This window comes from Falco naumanni, unplaced genomic scaffold (genome assembly GCF_017639655.2).
Source record: "Falco naumanni isolate bFalNau1 unplaced genomic scaffold, bFalNau1.pat scaffold_124_arrow_pat_ctg1, whole genome shotgun sequence".
NCBI classification, from domain to species: domain Eukaryota; kingdom Metazoa; phylum Chordata; class Aves; order Falconiformes; family Falconidae; genus Falco; species Falco naumanni.
In genome coordinates this window covers 20,258-37,328 of record NW_024427364.1, presented here as the reverse complement: position 1 = coordinate 37,328, position 17,071 = coordinate 20,258, and the positions used below count along the sequence as shown (strand labels likewise).

Here is a 17,071-nt window from a genome sequence, read left to right as displayed (position 1 = left end):
CAGGGAACTGCTGGAACTGCACTGCAACCAGAAGACAGACCTATAGAAAATGCAACACAGCTAGTCCTTTCTTTAGGGACAGCTACGCTTCTCCAGCTGAAATGCTCGCCCTTTGGGCAAAACATTGACACGCTCACGTCCAAATAGAAAACATTAAGGTAAGGTCAACTTTCAATTTATAAATTGTTAGCCCAAGGGTAAAAGCTTTTCAAGGTACCTGTAGTTCAAAATCCAGCTGACATTTAAACAACTGGTTATTCCAGTGGGGAGAAACCCTCCTCTTTCGGGGAAGCATGCCTTCTGTTTGCAAGCAACTGTTTTGTCAGACTTGAGACTTCCCTGCAAAGCCTGCATTGCCTGGCCTTGCTGTTGACTGGTTTACATGCACATCCCCAGCAGCCAGGGTTGAGATGATCAGTGGCATCCAAGGGATTTGGCATCATTGTTTCAATTCGGTTTATAAAAAGTTTATATCCCTGCAATTGTTTTCAAAATGTCAGCCTTCCTTTCTGTTACAGAAAGCTTCAGGTTCTCGGGAATCCTCTGATATCCCCTTCCGTGCTCAGAGAGAGGACAAGACATTTTAAAACAGCTGCTTCAAAAGTTAGTATCCTTTTAAATTAAAGTTTAATTAACTATATTTGTTCTCGATTTCAGCCAGTGGAAGCCAGGACACCACATACAACATTCTCTTGCCTACACTTTGTTGTTGCTGCTGTATATGCCTGAATGCAAATGTCTTGTAGGAGCCTTTAGTCCAGGAATGCTTTGCCTCACCCCTTTTCAAGCTTGGTAGGGAAAAAAAAAAAAAAAAAAAAGAGAAAAAAGCCTGTGCCCCAGATGCAAGCAGTGTGGAGTCTCATGCGTCTTTGGCTGGGGCTTTTGGCAAAGAGATACGATGGTTATTTCTCAGGCGGGATGGACCTGACTTTCAGGAAAGCTTAAATCCAGCTTTACAGAAATCATCATTTCAGCACGGTCTCTTACACCGCTCCTGCTTTTAGCGGCATTCAGCGATGTCCCCGTGAGCTCCTGAACAAGAGTTCTAATGAAGCAGCAGTTGCTGCTCATCTCGTAACGCATGAGAGAGAGAGAGACCCAGGAATTGCTCTGGGTTTCAGACTGGGCTTGTTATCCCGCCTCACACGTCCGTAATTAAACACCATCTCAGACACTTAGATTTCCACCTAAGAGGACACCACCCTTCTCTAGGCATTAGCTGCTACTTATGCCATGAATCCCTTCTTTCCGTGTCCGCACCAGCCACATATTATGACATTCTCCTTTTCCCTGGCAGAACCCCTGCACACTTTATGCCCACCAAGATGAGTCACACAAAGGCACGCATCTCGCCTAGCACTCACCAGCGGGGATCTTTCATTCCCAAACACTGAGACACTAGCCATAGTGTCCTGCCTTCCTATCGCCTGGGCTTCCAGCGTAAACGGGACCTCCACCGAGCTGTGAGGCTGGATAATCCCACACGGCACAGGGCTGGAGTACCACACAGCAGCATCTTCCTTGTGCTCTATAAGGGACAGAATCAAAGACAACTTCAGAGGGACCTCTGAGGAAACTTCAAGCTCCTTAACATCTACCACAACGGCAATTCACCCACATTTTTAAAAATCCCTAAGAGAAAGCAGAAAGGCGCAACACAAGGTGCAAGATTTATATAGGCCTAATCAGCATCCTCGCAGGGTCCAAAAGCTGCTGCACCCACAAACACCCACTCCGGTGCTGCTGGCCTCCTTGCAGCAGCTTTTCACAACCCTCAAAGTTCTCCTGCATGAAAGCACCCCAAAGACTAGAACCGAAACTGCTTCCTGAAGAGTTCAAACCGCTCCTGAAGTTCATATTCAGGTAGCTTCCCGTTCTCTCCAAAACTTTAGGTTTGAATATAAAACAGCAAGGTCTTATCCAAACCCCGTTTTTTTCCTAATAAACTCCTCAATAACGACATTTGAGGGCAGGAGGCGAACACGACGCCAAGCCTGAGGAAGGACTCCACAGCAGCCTGGAAGATCGCTGTCGTTCACAAGGGTCAGCATCCACTCGTAAGGGAACTTCAGACAGCACCATCCAAATGTCAGAACAGGGCTGAGCACGTGCAGCAGAGGAACAACACATCCGGGTGAAGAGATGACCAAAGGGAATTAGAGACACTGAGAGAATGTAGAAGTTGTTTACTCCCCAAACAGCATGAAACAGACACAACGCATTTGTCTCTGCCAGATAGACATTTCCTACCTCTACGGCAATCGATCACCTCTAACTTCTTTTTACTCAACAGCCTCTTGTAAAGGAGGGGCAGCCCCAGACTCCCGTGGCAGAGGCTGCCCAGTGCCCTGCCCCAGTGCCCTCTCATCAAGCTCTGCCCCTCCTTTGCCCCAGGAGGCCGGCAAGGACCCTCCCACAGTCCCAGCAAGGCACGAGCTCTGCGGGAGCCTTCCCGCTGGGGACCAGCGCTCCCCAAAGCTCAAGGAAAACAAGACTCCAGCATCTCAGTAAAAGCAACTCCCTCCTCTCCCGTACCGCTCTCGCCCTGCCTGAAACCTCAGCCGCTTGCCCCCGCGATGGAGGGCACCAGCACCGCCTGCCTCTCGCAGTGGGTGACCAGCCTCTCCCAGCTCCTGCAGCTGCCTGGGTCCTCCACCCACCAGCCCACACGCTGACTCTTCCCATTCCCACTCGTTTTACAAAATTGCAGCCCAGGCACCCAGTGGGTGACTCTGCCGGGGAGAGGGAACAGCGCCAGCGAACTGCGTCCCTCTCGTCATTAAACTGGCACCCGCTGCGGCACAACGGCATTGAACGTGGCTGCAGCAAGAGCAGCTTTTGGCTTAAGTCTGGGAACGTTCATGCTCAAGAGAACCAGAGAAACCTGAGCTCACCTGCCACACCAAGGACTAGTTTCCCCTCACCACTCCTGCCGCAAGCCCCTTTCCCATTTGCACACGCCTTCACTAACTGAGCCAGACCCCAGCTTTCAGCAGGCTGCTCGCCACCTTCCAAACAAATGCTGCATTTTGGGCCAACCCAGCACAAGCCCACCGCTTGCAGGGAGAAGCAGGAGCAGCCCTTTGGAGATTCGTTACTCCTCAAGTCCAGACAACAGGCCAATAGTGAATATAATCACTGCTCCCTTAAAAAAATATAAAATAAAAATAAGACAGAGACATGGCCCTGAGCACTGAGCACATCTCATCATGGGCTGCTTTCAAAGCACGGCTGTGCTCACAGCGAGCTGGGCAGAACTAGCTCGTTAAGCAACATTTCTCATTTGGAGCTGAAGCCAGGACACCCCACGCCAGGCAGCGCGCTGGGCATGGGTACGTGGGGAAAGGTGGCCAGCTGCAAGGAAAGCGCCGGTACCTGGCTGTGACAGGCAGCGCCAACACCTCCTGGCCAACACCACCCACGTCCACCACCAGCGCCAGCTCGTATCGCCTCACCGTGTTGGAACACAGGGTGACCTGGTAGAGGAGAAGAGCGTCAAATACTTAATCACTGCCAGAAGCCATCAGCCACACGTGGTGTCCTCTGGCTCTCACCCACGGTCAGGAAAGGGAGCGATATTTTGCCTTAGTTCTTCTGCTGGTCCACGTGTAGACCACTGTCTTTCCGAGTAACAAAACTCTTCTGGCGATATCCGATTTATTAAGTACGCCTTGCATACCAGGGCATATGTAAGCTAAATTAAAGCACAATTAATGTTCTACTTGCCACTGGGACCAATTTTTACTCTCGACTACAACAGCATAAATCCAGAGGAAATCTGTTGACTTTCACAGAATGAGTCCAGTTTTACAGTGGGAAGCTGAGGGCAAAACGTGGCCCAGCAGCAGCTGTGCAGCTCACGGCTGCTGGAGCTTTTCCAGTCCTCGCTGCAGTGGATGCAACCATTCTGCTCAACACGAGAGGAAAGATAAGAGCGGGAAGAATAGCAAACTGCTTTATGCAATGACATCTTCCTTTTAACAGTCACCTTCTGCCCTCATCCTTCCCCGGCCCACTTTAAATCAAATTGCTCTAAGCAGCTCAGACACACACGCATGGCTTCTGTGCTTGACCGTAGGGTACATGATCCTTGGCTTACAACTTTGGAAACAAAACGGTGCTCCGCCCCAGAGTACCCCAGCTCACAAAAACCTAACACGAACACCGATCTCTTACTTGCGTTATGCCCAAAGCCAGCAGCACTACAGCCCTCCTGCGCACCAGCGAAGCTTCAGCTCCACTGTTGAAGCACGTATGGCCGGGCTCGTGCCATACCTGGATACCCAGGGCTCCTTGGGAGCCGATGGTCCCCTTGCAGGGCATTATGGTGAATTCAGTTGGCTTGATGTGATGTTGGGCTCCCTTCCTCCAGGACGGGCAAGTGTTGTCTGATATCTGAGCAAAACTGGTGACGCTGCGCTGTCCTGAGCCATCGCCAGGGATGCGAAGGTTGAAAGTCATGGGAACCAAGGAGGTGTTAGTGAGGCGACACGGCAGGGTGCGAGGAAAGCCTGGGAAGGTGAGACAAATATCAGTTAAGTCCCCAGTTATCCCGTGATTCCTGGTGTGACTCTCCTGTTAGGACAGACCGGTGCTTGTTGTTTATCTCTTTTCAGTGTGAATGAGAGGTAATGGAGAAGCTCAGGGAGGAGTGAGTTGTGACTGGAGTTGCTTTTTCCATGGATGGCACAGCTTGCTTCCTTGGCAATGGGCAGTGCCGTTGGTGCTGAAGAGCTGTCTCTACCTGTGAGGAGCTCTCTCACCTGCCCCCAAACCAGCCCCAACTCTTTCTCACTGATCAGTGTGCATCCAGACAGAGCATTTATTCTGAAAATTCAGCCTGTAAAATCTCCCATTAACTCCATGAACATTCCCCCAGTTTTCAATATATGAAAGTAGGGCATTGTCATGTCAGGAAAAGAAAGGATGAAACTGGGCACTACAACATGATGCATTGCACTCTAATGCAGTTTCTCTAGGCAGGACCCTTAAGGCATCTCCTGTTTTGGGGCAACCAGACTGAGCACATGACAACTCAGCCCACCTCACTGCAGGCAAACCTGATGCTTCCTTAGAAATGAGCAGGAACTGTGTCTCACCTTACCTAACACACGGGGACATCACATCCACACTGCCTTTGATTACTGCCCACAAAGCCTGACATCACTTCAGCTCTGACACTTGCTTTCCACAACGGAAAACCAGTGGTACAACCACACTGGGTGAGGGGGTGGCTGTTCTGCAGAGGCAGGACACCAGCCCGCAGCTTGGTCTGGAGCGGACACCAGCTCTGCCAGAAGACACCTCCCACGCCCTGCTTACCAAGTGCTATTTGAATAAAGACAGGGAGGAAAACCACCTGCAGACACAGCAGATAGTTTCTCTGTGCCCAGCAGCAGTGACCATTGCCCACCGCCAGCAATTACTCCGGCAGGGAGGCGGGGGTGGGGCACAGAAAGGACATGCACCGACTGACCCACTGCACAGCCCCAAATGGGACCCAAGTCACCAGATGCAGACAACAGCCAGCAGCACAGTGACAAGAAGCAAAAACACAATAGCTGCCTTCAGCTGAAAAGGCCTTGTTAATGAAATCAGATTAAGTAGGATGAATCTCCTATTACACAACCGCATTTCTGACGGTGCGTTTCTTGTGGGTTTATTTATTCAAAAGGAAGCAGAGAAGTGTCCGAGTGGTGATGCAGGGAGAGGGGGCAGTGGCTCAGGGAAAGTATCGAGTTTTCCTAGAAAGTCCATGAACAGCACGAAACCACAGAGGCATCCTGGGCACAGAATGATCATGGCCCTTCAATCAATCCACAATTGATTTCACATGTAAACTTTAGATCATCTCAGTACAAAGCCTTTTCTCTGAGACTCGAGATGGAGAATCAGAATCTGCGTTTCAGTGGAGATGCTCTGGGTGCTCAGCCACCGGCTCCGTCAGTGGAGCAGTGCTTCGGCTGGGCAAGGAGGAGGAGCCCACATCTCTGGAGACATCACTGCCCAATCCAATGCCGAGCTACTGCCTGGGCTTATTACCGGGCAGGTGATAACGAGGAGCCCTCACAGCACAAATTAACAGCTCACACTAAAGGTCAAGTGGGTAAGTGGTGTCCTCGCCTTGCAACAGGAACGTTCGCCCTGAGCAGCCACAGGCTAGCGTGTGGCTCCAACTCTCTCTCCTGCAGCCCCATCCCCTGGGCCCTTCTGGGACAAGGGCTTTCACCATCATTCTGCCGCCAAGGATTGGGAGGTTGGGGCTGAGCAGGCTCTGAGGGCACCAGAAAAATACTGACTTTCTATTCCTTTGGTCCTGTTGGATCTCACGGCAGCAAAACACCACCTGAGCAAGCGGCAGCCCTGGTTCTAACACCCTGAAGGCTGCTGTGGAGGAACACAAGCGACAGACGCTCCCAAAGCGCTTCATTTCAGTAAGGCACAGACCTCCCCACCGGCGGTCCAAGCCCAGGGCACACTCACCAAAGGAGACGTCGCCGAATGGAGGGAAGGTACATTCAAAGGGAAAGTCGGTCCGATGACACAGCCCCTGTAAGGACAAAGGCAGAGGAGGAACTGGCTTGGTCAAAAAGAACTGCAAAGCGTTCGGCTTTCGTTACCACCGGGACGGATAGAAGCTGGTCTCAGCAGCACAGTGGGCTTCAAATCAAGCCGTCACCCCTGCGCTCGGCACAGCATCCCTGTGCACAGGAGGCAGCCAAAGCAACGTGGTCAGCAGGTGGCAGCTGCTGAGGTGGCTCAGGGCACCAGGGCAGGCAGGGTACACCCCCAGGTTGCTGCTGGCCCAGTGAAGGACCCTCAACAAGTGATGGCTCTGTGCCTCAGTTTCCCCATCTGTCATGTGACGGGCAGAGCTGTCCATGCAGAAGCAGGTTCATTGTAACTAGCCCTCTCAGCCACAGGTTCCCTGCTTTGGTATCTCTTTGCTGGAACTGGCCTTTCCATGGGCTACACGGACATCTTCCTCAGACCTTATTCAACACTATCATTACGCGTGCAGGAATTTGAGGCACGAATCCACAGGAGCCCCAGACATCTACTGAGAAACGCAGCACAAGTTCTACACAGTGGATGGTTGAATCTTGGAGGAAAGTATCAGCTTGTCACCAGTGCACCAGCTGACACATCCAAGAGCAAGACTGTTTGCACCACCGAACACGAGTGTCCTGAAGCCACCACACCAGCTCGCCCATCCCTAAATTCAGAGAGGTTCCAAACTCCAAAACTCACCAACATCCACTGAAATCAGCACTTGAAGCTGCACAACATCCATTAATTTCATGGTTGATGCCAATCAATGCCAGCTCTGCCTCTTGGTGAAAAAAACAAACACAAATCAAGGAGCACAGTGACCCGTGCCTTCTAGTTTTATTCACAGGACTGCCACCGGGTCTCTCGTACACATGAACAGACCCCAGCCTCCCGCAGGAGGGACCTGCACTCACCCGTGGTGTCCCAGTTCCAGCATCCCTTTCTAAACAGCAAAAGAACAAGTGTTCAGGACCTCGTCAGGTCTGTTTCCAAGTAAAGAGTAATCACCTATGGTTTGGGCATCTTCTGACTGCACAATCAAAAAGCACTCAAAATCTGACTTTCAGGAGTTTCAATCCCATGCTAATTCTTGATTCCTGGAGCTGAATTAGTTCCTGAGAACAAGTTAGGTAGCAAATCCCTTCTGACAATGAGGTTCCCTCTCCAAGGACCTCACGTAATCAGACTTAACCTCCCGAGCCCCAGCATCCTACTCTGGATGGAGCAAAGGGAGCAGACATGCTTTCCGTAATAGCACTTGCCAAAAGACGATAGAAAACTGCCTCCAAACCAGCCACACCTGGGTCTCACACTGGGAAACTGCCAAGGGTGAGCCTTGCAGCGAGGGGGGAAATAACTGCCGTTTCTGCTGAGCACACAGGAGCTGTGCTCAAGGAAGTCAGACCTGAAGGACTGCCCAGAGGGCTCGGCCAAGCAGCCAGCCCAGAGCCCTGTGCGCTACAGCCGGTAACAGCACAGCTTGCAAGAGAACGGGGGAAGAGGGCAGTCTTTATGGCAACAGCCACATCTGCCAATAGTGCTTCTGAAGGGAGATCGGGGTCCTCGCAGAGCAGGAAGGAGCACAAGGTAGGAGAGGAACCACCTGCGCTCCCACCGCTGTTCCTTCCTCTGCAGCCCCGTGTCCCACCAACCAGCTCACCTCCACTCAAAAGATCTGGGAGTTTTTCCTCTCTGGAGAACTAAATCCAGTGCACAACCCCCCCTGAAGAGGGAGGCTCGGCTTGCCCCGGTGGGTGGGCATCTCAAAAGCATTTGAAACAAACAGCTTGAGTTGTGGGGCTGGAGAATGAGAGATAAGGGCTGGACAGGGATCCTTGAAACAAAGGCAAGACAGAAAGCAAGGAGACAGATGCCATCTCGAGGAGAGGAGTCTGCAGTGGGAATTACTGTGGAGGCACCCCCCAGGCTCCTGTAACCCTCCTCACCTGACGGTCAAGGTCACAGGGCTCAGGGGACCCATCCACACTGAACCGGAATTCTTCTGTGAACTGCCCCAGGGCGGTGGAACTGAAGGAGATCTGGATGACTTGGAGGCCATCTGGTAAAACGATGCCCTCCTGGGGGAGAAAGGAGAAGCAGGAGCCCTGAGCGGTCGCTGGAGGGACCAACTTGAAGGGGGCATCGATGACTCCTTTGTTAAACAGGACCACCTGCAGCAGCAAGAAAACAAAATGGAAATACATGAGGAATTTTCTTTCCTTACAGAAGGCTGATTTGTTTTCTAATTAAACTTCTACAAAAGGCAGAAGATGCTGTGTGCTGCTGCTTGGCTGAAGCCAAAGAAAACACAGCAGGACAGTTTCTGCCTTTGGGTTTTTGCATGCAAAAAAACCCAGTGATGACTTCACATAAACAGAGTCACTCTGGGTTTATTCCACTGGCACAGAGCAGTCCGCTTGGACTTGCAGGGCTGAGGATGTGCTCAGCATCACCAAGGCGATGCAGACCTGCCCCAAAGAGCAGCAAAGGGCGGTCGCAGCATTACTAGCGAATCGTCACCTAACTGCTCCCGCTCCAGATGAGCCCAGTCCTGCCAAGGGCAAAACACATTCAGCTCCCATTACAGCCAGCAAGTTTACTGGATGTAGAAAATACCTCGGGACAGCCCTACAACCAGCTTCAGCAGCACTCCCCGACTCTGCTAGGGTACGTCAGTGAGGCGCATTTTATTCTTTTCTTTAATCTGAGAGTCTCTTTGTCTCTGCTCAACCAGACATGTCAAGAAAGGATGAGAGTGAGGGGCATAGCAGCTCCACCTGCTCTAAAGAATCTCTTTCATAAATATTCACAGCCATCATCTACTAATTTACCGTTATTTACTGTTCCAACAAGCTACACAATCCTGCAGCATTTGCTGAGATTCAGCAAGAAATGCCCACGCCTGCCTGTGAGTATCAGCACACTGGTGGTCACCAAACCTACCCAAAGCAAAGCTCTACAGTTTCCGAAGGCTGCAGGTGAAATCCTGCCATTTCTGTGGACTTATCTACCTGCTTGGCAGTTATTTTCCCTAAGTTTTGTCCTCACAAAACCTGTCAGAAAAACTGAGACAGAAGCAGAGGTACAGCCCTTTTTTTTTAAATTTTGTAGCTGCTGTTGAAAACATTCATGTATTCAAATTCTGCACTGGTAACTTGGAAACTACTCATATGTTTTACACCTTCATTACAAATTGCACTTAGGGATCCTACACTGAGGTTTACCTCCAGTCTGGCTACTAATACAGCACTTACAGTATCATCTACTTATGCACATTTTCTCCAGTAATGAAACCAATAAATGGATATATATAGAATCAATAAAGAATCAGCATTCAAAAATGCATACAGCGCACAGTATTTTGGTAAGAAAACACCTTAACATGTCCTTCCCTGTAAAAGTCAAGCTTTTGAAAGTGTCTGGCATGATGTATTGCCTCATTTTCTACCTCTTTCCGTCGCTGTATCTTTTTGTTTGCGGTTTTTATTTTGAGAAAACTTGCCACAATCGGCGGGGGGAGGCAAATACGCAGAAAGCTCCTTTGCTTTATTTCCAGAACTGCCCTGCTCTGTTCATAGAGCCAGAGGGGCACCAGGTCTGAAGGGTGGCAGGAGGCTGGTCAGCAGGGACAGCGCTCCCGGTGCCTGCGCGGGCAGCTCTGCGCGGGGAGGCTGCCCGGCTTCCCTCCGGCGCCAGGAACCAGCTGGATGCGCTTCACTGAAAGGTGTTTGCAATGGACTCAAGTCGGAACACAACATGTTTGTGCCAGCTGCTTTTTCACCGCCAGGGTACCAGGGTGCTGAAACCTGGGTGCATCATCTAGGGCTGAAACAAAAGCCCCTGACCTTTTTGAGCCGGTGTTGCTTTCATGTGTCAAGGGCTGGATTTTCTGCACGAAGCCTCCCAGCTGATCTCAAAGGGAGGTTGCCAAAACGCAGGGATCGGGGCTTTGTGGACAACATACGCACCTTTCAGACCCCATCAAAACTATCCAGATTCTGCAAAAACTCCCACATTTAACTTACATCAAATAATCCATGCACATAACTGCCTGTGTTGCCAGAAATCCAGCAGGTCCACAAAGCTCACTGCTGCCAGGGGCCATCAGGATCCACCCCAACCCCAGCAAGCCCCACTGCTCACCTCATAGCTGTGGGCTGATCCAACAGAAACCTTCCCGATGTCCAGCTGGTCAAAGCTGAAGCGGAGCTGGGGCCCTATGCTGCTCCCTTTGATGTGCAGGGGCAGCCTGGTCTCACGGCCTGGGGAGAGGTTGCCATGTCAGTACAGAATTCCTTCGGTTCGCCTGGATTTTCCAGGCAGCCTCAGTGCTAGTCCCTGACTCCGGGCTGGGTGGCACCAGCACTAGGTGCTCTGCGAGAAGATTTACACAGAATATTTGTGGCTGGTTTCTAACTTCTGACGGAGCCCTTGGGCTAGTTTGTAACTTAGCAATCAGTTTGCACCCTCAGAAAGTGATGCTGCGTATAAAACATGATTTCTGAATTCCTTCCCATGCACTTAAACGAGCTTTGAAATCCATTCAGAGAAGGCACAAAGCTCACAAAACAGAGCCGGAGAGAAAAATCTGCTGTCTGTATCGCTGCAATCGAAGACGACCGCACAGGAGCTGAGAAGTATGAGCCCAAGCAAGGCAAAGCAGCCTGCTGACAGCGATACCCCAGCAGCCTGCTGACAGCGACGCGCGCACCCGAGCGCTGCCTCAAGCAGGCAGAGCATCTCAGCCACCACCTGCGCCTAACGTAGGGCTCCGTACCGGGGCGCTCCAGGGCTCACCGCCTGCAGCAGCGCCTTGTTAAGACAGGGCTTTACGGTCTCCAGAGAGCAGCACTCACCTGTTCCCACCATCAAACCAAGAGCTCAGCTTTGTAAAGACGCCCCACCTGAAGCATGCCGAGCAGTTACGGAAAACCAGCCTCCTCGCTACTGAAACCAGATAAGCTCTAAGTGTACTGCTAACACACATACCCCTTGCTGCAAAGGCAACTGAGACCACAAGGCTTACAGCTGAACTCCAAGATGCTCATTTTCTTCCTTAAGTCTGCTAAGATGGCATAGTGCAGGATCTTTCAGTCTGAAGGCTTTCCTGAACCACTGGAGCAGCCTAAAGTGCCTGAATTCTAGCTCAGATTTTGGCTTAGGTCACCCTGCCATCCCATTCTACTCTTGTACGGAAAGCGAGTAGCACAAGGAGCAGAAGAAAGCCCCAGAAGTTGTACACAACCGTCACTGTGGCTTTTGTGCAAAACTATGCCTCTACCCTTTGAGCTCCTTTTGTGTGACACCCACCATTAACTAAAGCTTAGGGACTGAAAGTTGGTTTCTTTTTTTATAAAAGTCTGCTGCTTAGTCATTCCAGAATGTCCAAACCAACTTCTTATTGCAAAGAGCAGCCCACGTGTGACTAGATCACAACTCGGAAAAAACCCTCCTGGAACAGCCTTTTCAGTGATCCCTGACTTTGGGCTTGCAACCGTGGCACGGGGATGTTTGATCACGTCCAAAGCCAGAAAGGAAGAGCTAGGGAGCTTTTGCTGAATTCAGTGGGTTTTAAGTGGATCCAGCCGAAGCCCAGCTGACAGCAGAGATGAGTTACACTTCACAGCTCAGGCACGCATCAGAGGGCTGTGTACTTCTATTGCACAGACACCCGAAAAGAGGCAGTACTGGATGCTCGCTGTTCAGAAGATTTTTCCATCTTGCATCATATGTGGCTTAATTTTCATTAAAAACTTGACATTCTAAACCATCAGAGCTCTTAGGAAATGACAAAGATTTCCAAGGGACAAGTTTTGTCCATAATCATGGGTGAGGCATGTCCCATGGCCACTATCATCAAAAAAAATTAGGGGCCATTCTTTCCCTTCTGCAGCAGGCCCTCAGCCTCTCCTGGAAGGTCTGCGGAAGCTATCCTTTCTTCTTCCCCTACACTGATGCTGGAACTTTAGGAAACCCTCGGAGTTTTACGCTCTCTCCTTCCAGGTGAACCTCAGAGAGCGCTCTCCTGAAAGGAGGAGGAGCAGAGTAAAATACAGACCATTCAGGACAGCCGAGAGAAAAAGAAAGAAAAAAGAGAGTATGTCCTGCTCCTCGCTAGCAGCTGGGGCTTCCAGGAGCACCCAGCCGCTGCCCAAGGCCTGGGTACCCCGGGCTGGGACCGTGTGATGCTCCCACCACAGCATGTCCCAGAGCACATGGACCAGGGCATGGAGGGGCCGCAGCCTCCTTGTCCTCAGTCCCAAAGCCACACCTGGTTCTGTGGAGTGAGAATTCGGATCTCAGTCGGGTTAACACCTTGGCACGTCATGGAGGGATTACAACTCGGCATTCAAAGAAATAGGGGTGTGGGTGGCCCAACAGCACAGAACTGTTTCCCAGGTCCCTAACTTCTGCTGCTTTCTGGCACTCATTTTTTTGCCCACAGAACGTCCCCAGGTTTTGAGATTGGTTTTGAATGTGATTCTCATCCAACCACATCAACACAGAGATCCAGTTTTACACGATGTAGGACACGGCAAGGTGAAGGAGTGATCAGCATTTAGGATTTTGCTTCTCCCTGCAAAAGTGGCTTAGAAATGGGTTTTGGAAGAAATCAGACGAAACCCAGTACATTTCCATATCCAGAAAAAAACAACAAAAAAAAGAATTTTAGGTGACTGAGCCCCCCCACCATGTGCTTCCTTCCAGCACTCAAGAGCCATGGCTTTATTTGCATGAATAACTAAGAAAGTTCATTTTGAGCTTAAACAAAACAAATTTCAAACCACTTCTTAACTGCTGGCTTTGCAAGTTGCACAGTGCTGATGAGTTCTGTAAATCACCTGATCCAGAAGTGTTCGGCTAAGCAACTTATGGAGGCAACTGCAAAAAAACGTGGAGGCCAGCCACTTCCCCGTGGGGCTTGAGATCCAACTGCACATTTCACAGTGCTGCACTAGGGCAGAGCTTCTAAATATTCCCTGCAAGGGGCACACACTGTCTGCAAATCGTCCTCCAAAGGGATCTGTGACTGGCATGCAAATGCACGAGGAAGGCAGTCACACTGCTCAGAGTCGTCAAGAAGCAAAATTAATGACTCCCTAGTTAAAGATCACTGGTTTCTTCTTTAAACTCTTTTTGCACCCTGGGACAGTTTCCACCCTGACGATACAGCGGCTCAGCTCTGTTTTGTGAGGGATGGGGGGTAGGTGACCTCCTTGAGGTCCTCTCCCAAGGGGCCCATGGAAGAGTTCAGATCTCCTGAGGGACCACGAGGGTTTTTCCAGAGCAGGCTCCTCTTTCTAAACACCGATCGCTTGCCCAGCTCTGTTTCCTGTAACTCCCAGGTTGCATGTAAGTAATTTTCCTATTTCTCTGCCACAACAACAACAAAAACTCTCCAGGCACAACCCCTGGAGATCCCTACAGCAAAGCGATGGACAGCCCCACCACCAGAGCAAAAATCCCAGGGCCAGGAGCACAGCGCTGAGCCAGGATTCCCTTGGGAGCAACTTTTTAAATCAATCCTTTCCTTCCACAGCTCTAACAACTGCAGCTGGCGGGCAGGAAGGCGGTTTGTTAACACGAGCCCTGGTTAATTACTGTAGGTGGCATTTGCCAAGTAAACCCTGCGCAGTTACCGTATAAATAAAAAGCTGTTTCATGGCCTTTGTATCTGTCAGCTTGGAGCAGTAAGGAATGGCTCGAAGCAGCTGGGTTAGTGATCTCAGCACCCTCCAGAACGGGAGCCTGGCTGCTGGGGACCACGGGCCTCGCACCTCCTTCCTCTTAGATGGGGAAACCCAGAGTGTTCCCTGGATGGAAATCTGACAGGGACCTCCCACTCTTGAAAAACACCTCAAGCAGCACCACACGGACGGAGAGGAAGGACAAGGTAACCTGAACCACGGAGCTTGCTGCAAGCATTCCCTGCCCCGTGCCAGCACAGCAAGGCCATCACCTCTGTAAGGGCAAAGGCGGCATAACTCGGTGGGTCAGTGATAACCGCTCCCAGAAAAAGACCTGACAGCACTCCTGTAAGTCGGGAGGAGCATAAAGCTTGTCTAGCAGACTGCTCGCACTCTGACTTCTGGGGAGGGTGCTCACCCTGCTGAGGACAGCGAGCCCTGTAACACGCGACCCAGATGAAGCATAGACTTGAGCCACGAGGTGACGATTCCCACGCAGGGACAGCAGCACACGTGTGGCACTTTCACAGACACCCTGCGCTCAGCAGGGCTCAGCCACCTACGGTCTGGCAGTGCCTGGAGAGCGGGAGGTGACCCAGGGGCAGGGAGCACGATTCACTCAGCTCCTACCGCCTCAGGAGCCCAGTGGTGCATCCACGTAATAAAGGCTCATCCTGGAGGTCTGTAGGGGCTTAGTGCTCGCCCACCAAAGCTCTTCTGCTGTGTACCTCTCTGCCTTTACAAACACCTTGCAGCACAACGAATGCATGGTATGAAAGCTCGCTGCTTTGGCTGCTCTGGGATCAGCGGTCGGAGCCAGGCGCGCTGAGCCCTGGCTCTGCACAGACCAGCTGGGAGCCACAGGGACAGCAGGAAGGTGCCGGCACTGCCCTGCTGACCACCGGCCCCTGACTAGAAATTCCGTGGGAACCAACTGGGCTGGAGAGTATTTGTGCCTCGCCTTTGCTGTGGGTAGCAGGAGGAGGAGAAAGGAGCTGTACCTGAGATGTCGCAGTAGACTGTTGATACACTCTGGCTTCTCGGGGTTTGAAGATCACGTAAATTTCAACTGAAGAATTTGGCCAGACATCTCCCTCCTAAGACAGGAGACAACAAACCATTTATCTTCAAACGTTACATTTCTTGTTTTCAACCACAGCCCTGTAAGCCTTTATTTAGAGCATCAATGACGAGCAAGGAGCAAACAACACTTACAAAATGTGTAAGACTTTGGAAGCAGCTGTGAAGAAAATTAAGTCCCTTACCTTTACTAGCACCTGGTAAAGGCTTGGTTTTTGGTTTTTTGTTTGTTTTTTTTTTTTGTTTTTTTTTTTAATTAGGGCTATAATAAAGGACCTAAACTGGCTGGCTTCAGCATATCAAGGATCTCTTCAGAAGTGCCAGCTGACCTAAAGAAAAGATACGGTTTCCCTCCAAACCTTCCCTTATACCCCTGTGTCACTACAGCCATGTGAACACGTTTTCTCAGATCAGAAGAGATTTAGCAAGTCAAATGGATTTCTCCATTCTTAGTTACAAAGATAGAAAGAAAGAAAACCAAGCCTGCCTTCATCATTGCAGAAGAGATCTGTAAACCAGCTCACAAACAAAGGCAAGGTCCCGTCAGAGCTGGCTACCCCGGCCAGGGCTCACTGTCCAAGCCTCCCTCTGCTTGCAGGCAACAACTGGCAGAAGAGGAATATCAGGGCTTTGCAATCTGCTCCGGCTGCCTGCGGGTCTCCACAGGGGGTATGAGACATCGCCCATGACACAAAGCCCTAGTTGCCCTGGCCTCCTCCCGTTCCTGCATCACCGCTGCTGTCGGAAGCAGAACTGGAGCTGGGTCAGTGCCCACGTGGCATTTCTCTGACACTAGAATGTGATCCTGGCTCAAAATAACCCAAACCGAACACCAAAATGGTGAACTTCCACTACACAAAAAAAATCCAGCTTCAGCAAGAACCTGGGGGAACCCTGCAAGCGTAAATCTTCAAACAGCGAGGGAGTGGCGATGGGTCCCTGCAGGTGTTATTCCCAGCGGCCGAGGCCCCAGCGGGATGATTTGCCCAACACCACCGAGACCACGGTGATTGCTGCAGTGTTGCTGGGATCTCTCTGTACGCTGTATAATTCACCAGATGTCCTGCCATGCTCCAGGAAGCCAGTCAGTGGTGCAATAAGATCCTGGCAAGGGACATATCTCCCTACATCCAGGGTGCTGCTGGATCCCAAGGCACAGTCAGAGGAGACTGCTCTAAGGCATCAGAGGAAACGAGCCTACGGACGAGCAACACAACCCATCCATTCACATGCATCCGCACAGCTCTCTGCAACAATCCTAACGCAGCATTATTGATGGAGCCTTGCACTCATATCCTCGCTCCCAAGAAAACCTGCACCAGCAGTTAATAGACTCAAATCTCTGACATGAAATCACCGTTCTCCAGGATTCAATGTATTTGGGCAGAAACTTTGGTCAGTACATCCACAATCAGCTTCCCTGTATTGTCAGTGAAGCTACACGCCAGACTGACTCAAAGGGAGAGGGCAAGAAGAAATCATCAGTTACACATTATTCTACTATTCTGCGGCTAAAAAAAAATTGTTAAGGCCATGACTATTTTGGGAAACCTTTGTCATTTCTCCCTTCATTACTGCTGTATGTCAGACCATAAAACTGGAAAATACTGCGAGTTATTTCTCCTGGGAAATGAAAATAGGCTGTTGGAAAGGTTCCTCACATTCCTGCTACCCCAGGGGGAAGAAAGAATTGCTGGTTAAAAGGATACACTTCACTACTCACCCTTGGGGCTACTGCTACATAGGCGTAC

General features: G+C 50.8%; 1 pseudogene; it reads right to left on the bottom strand.

Moving 5' to 3' along the window:
- Window positions 1-1,807: 1,807 nt before the first annotated feature.
- Window positions 1,808-17,071, bottom strand: part of LOC121082012 — a 30,548-nt pseudogene continuing 15,284 nt past the window's right edge.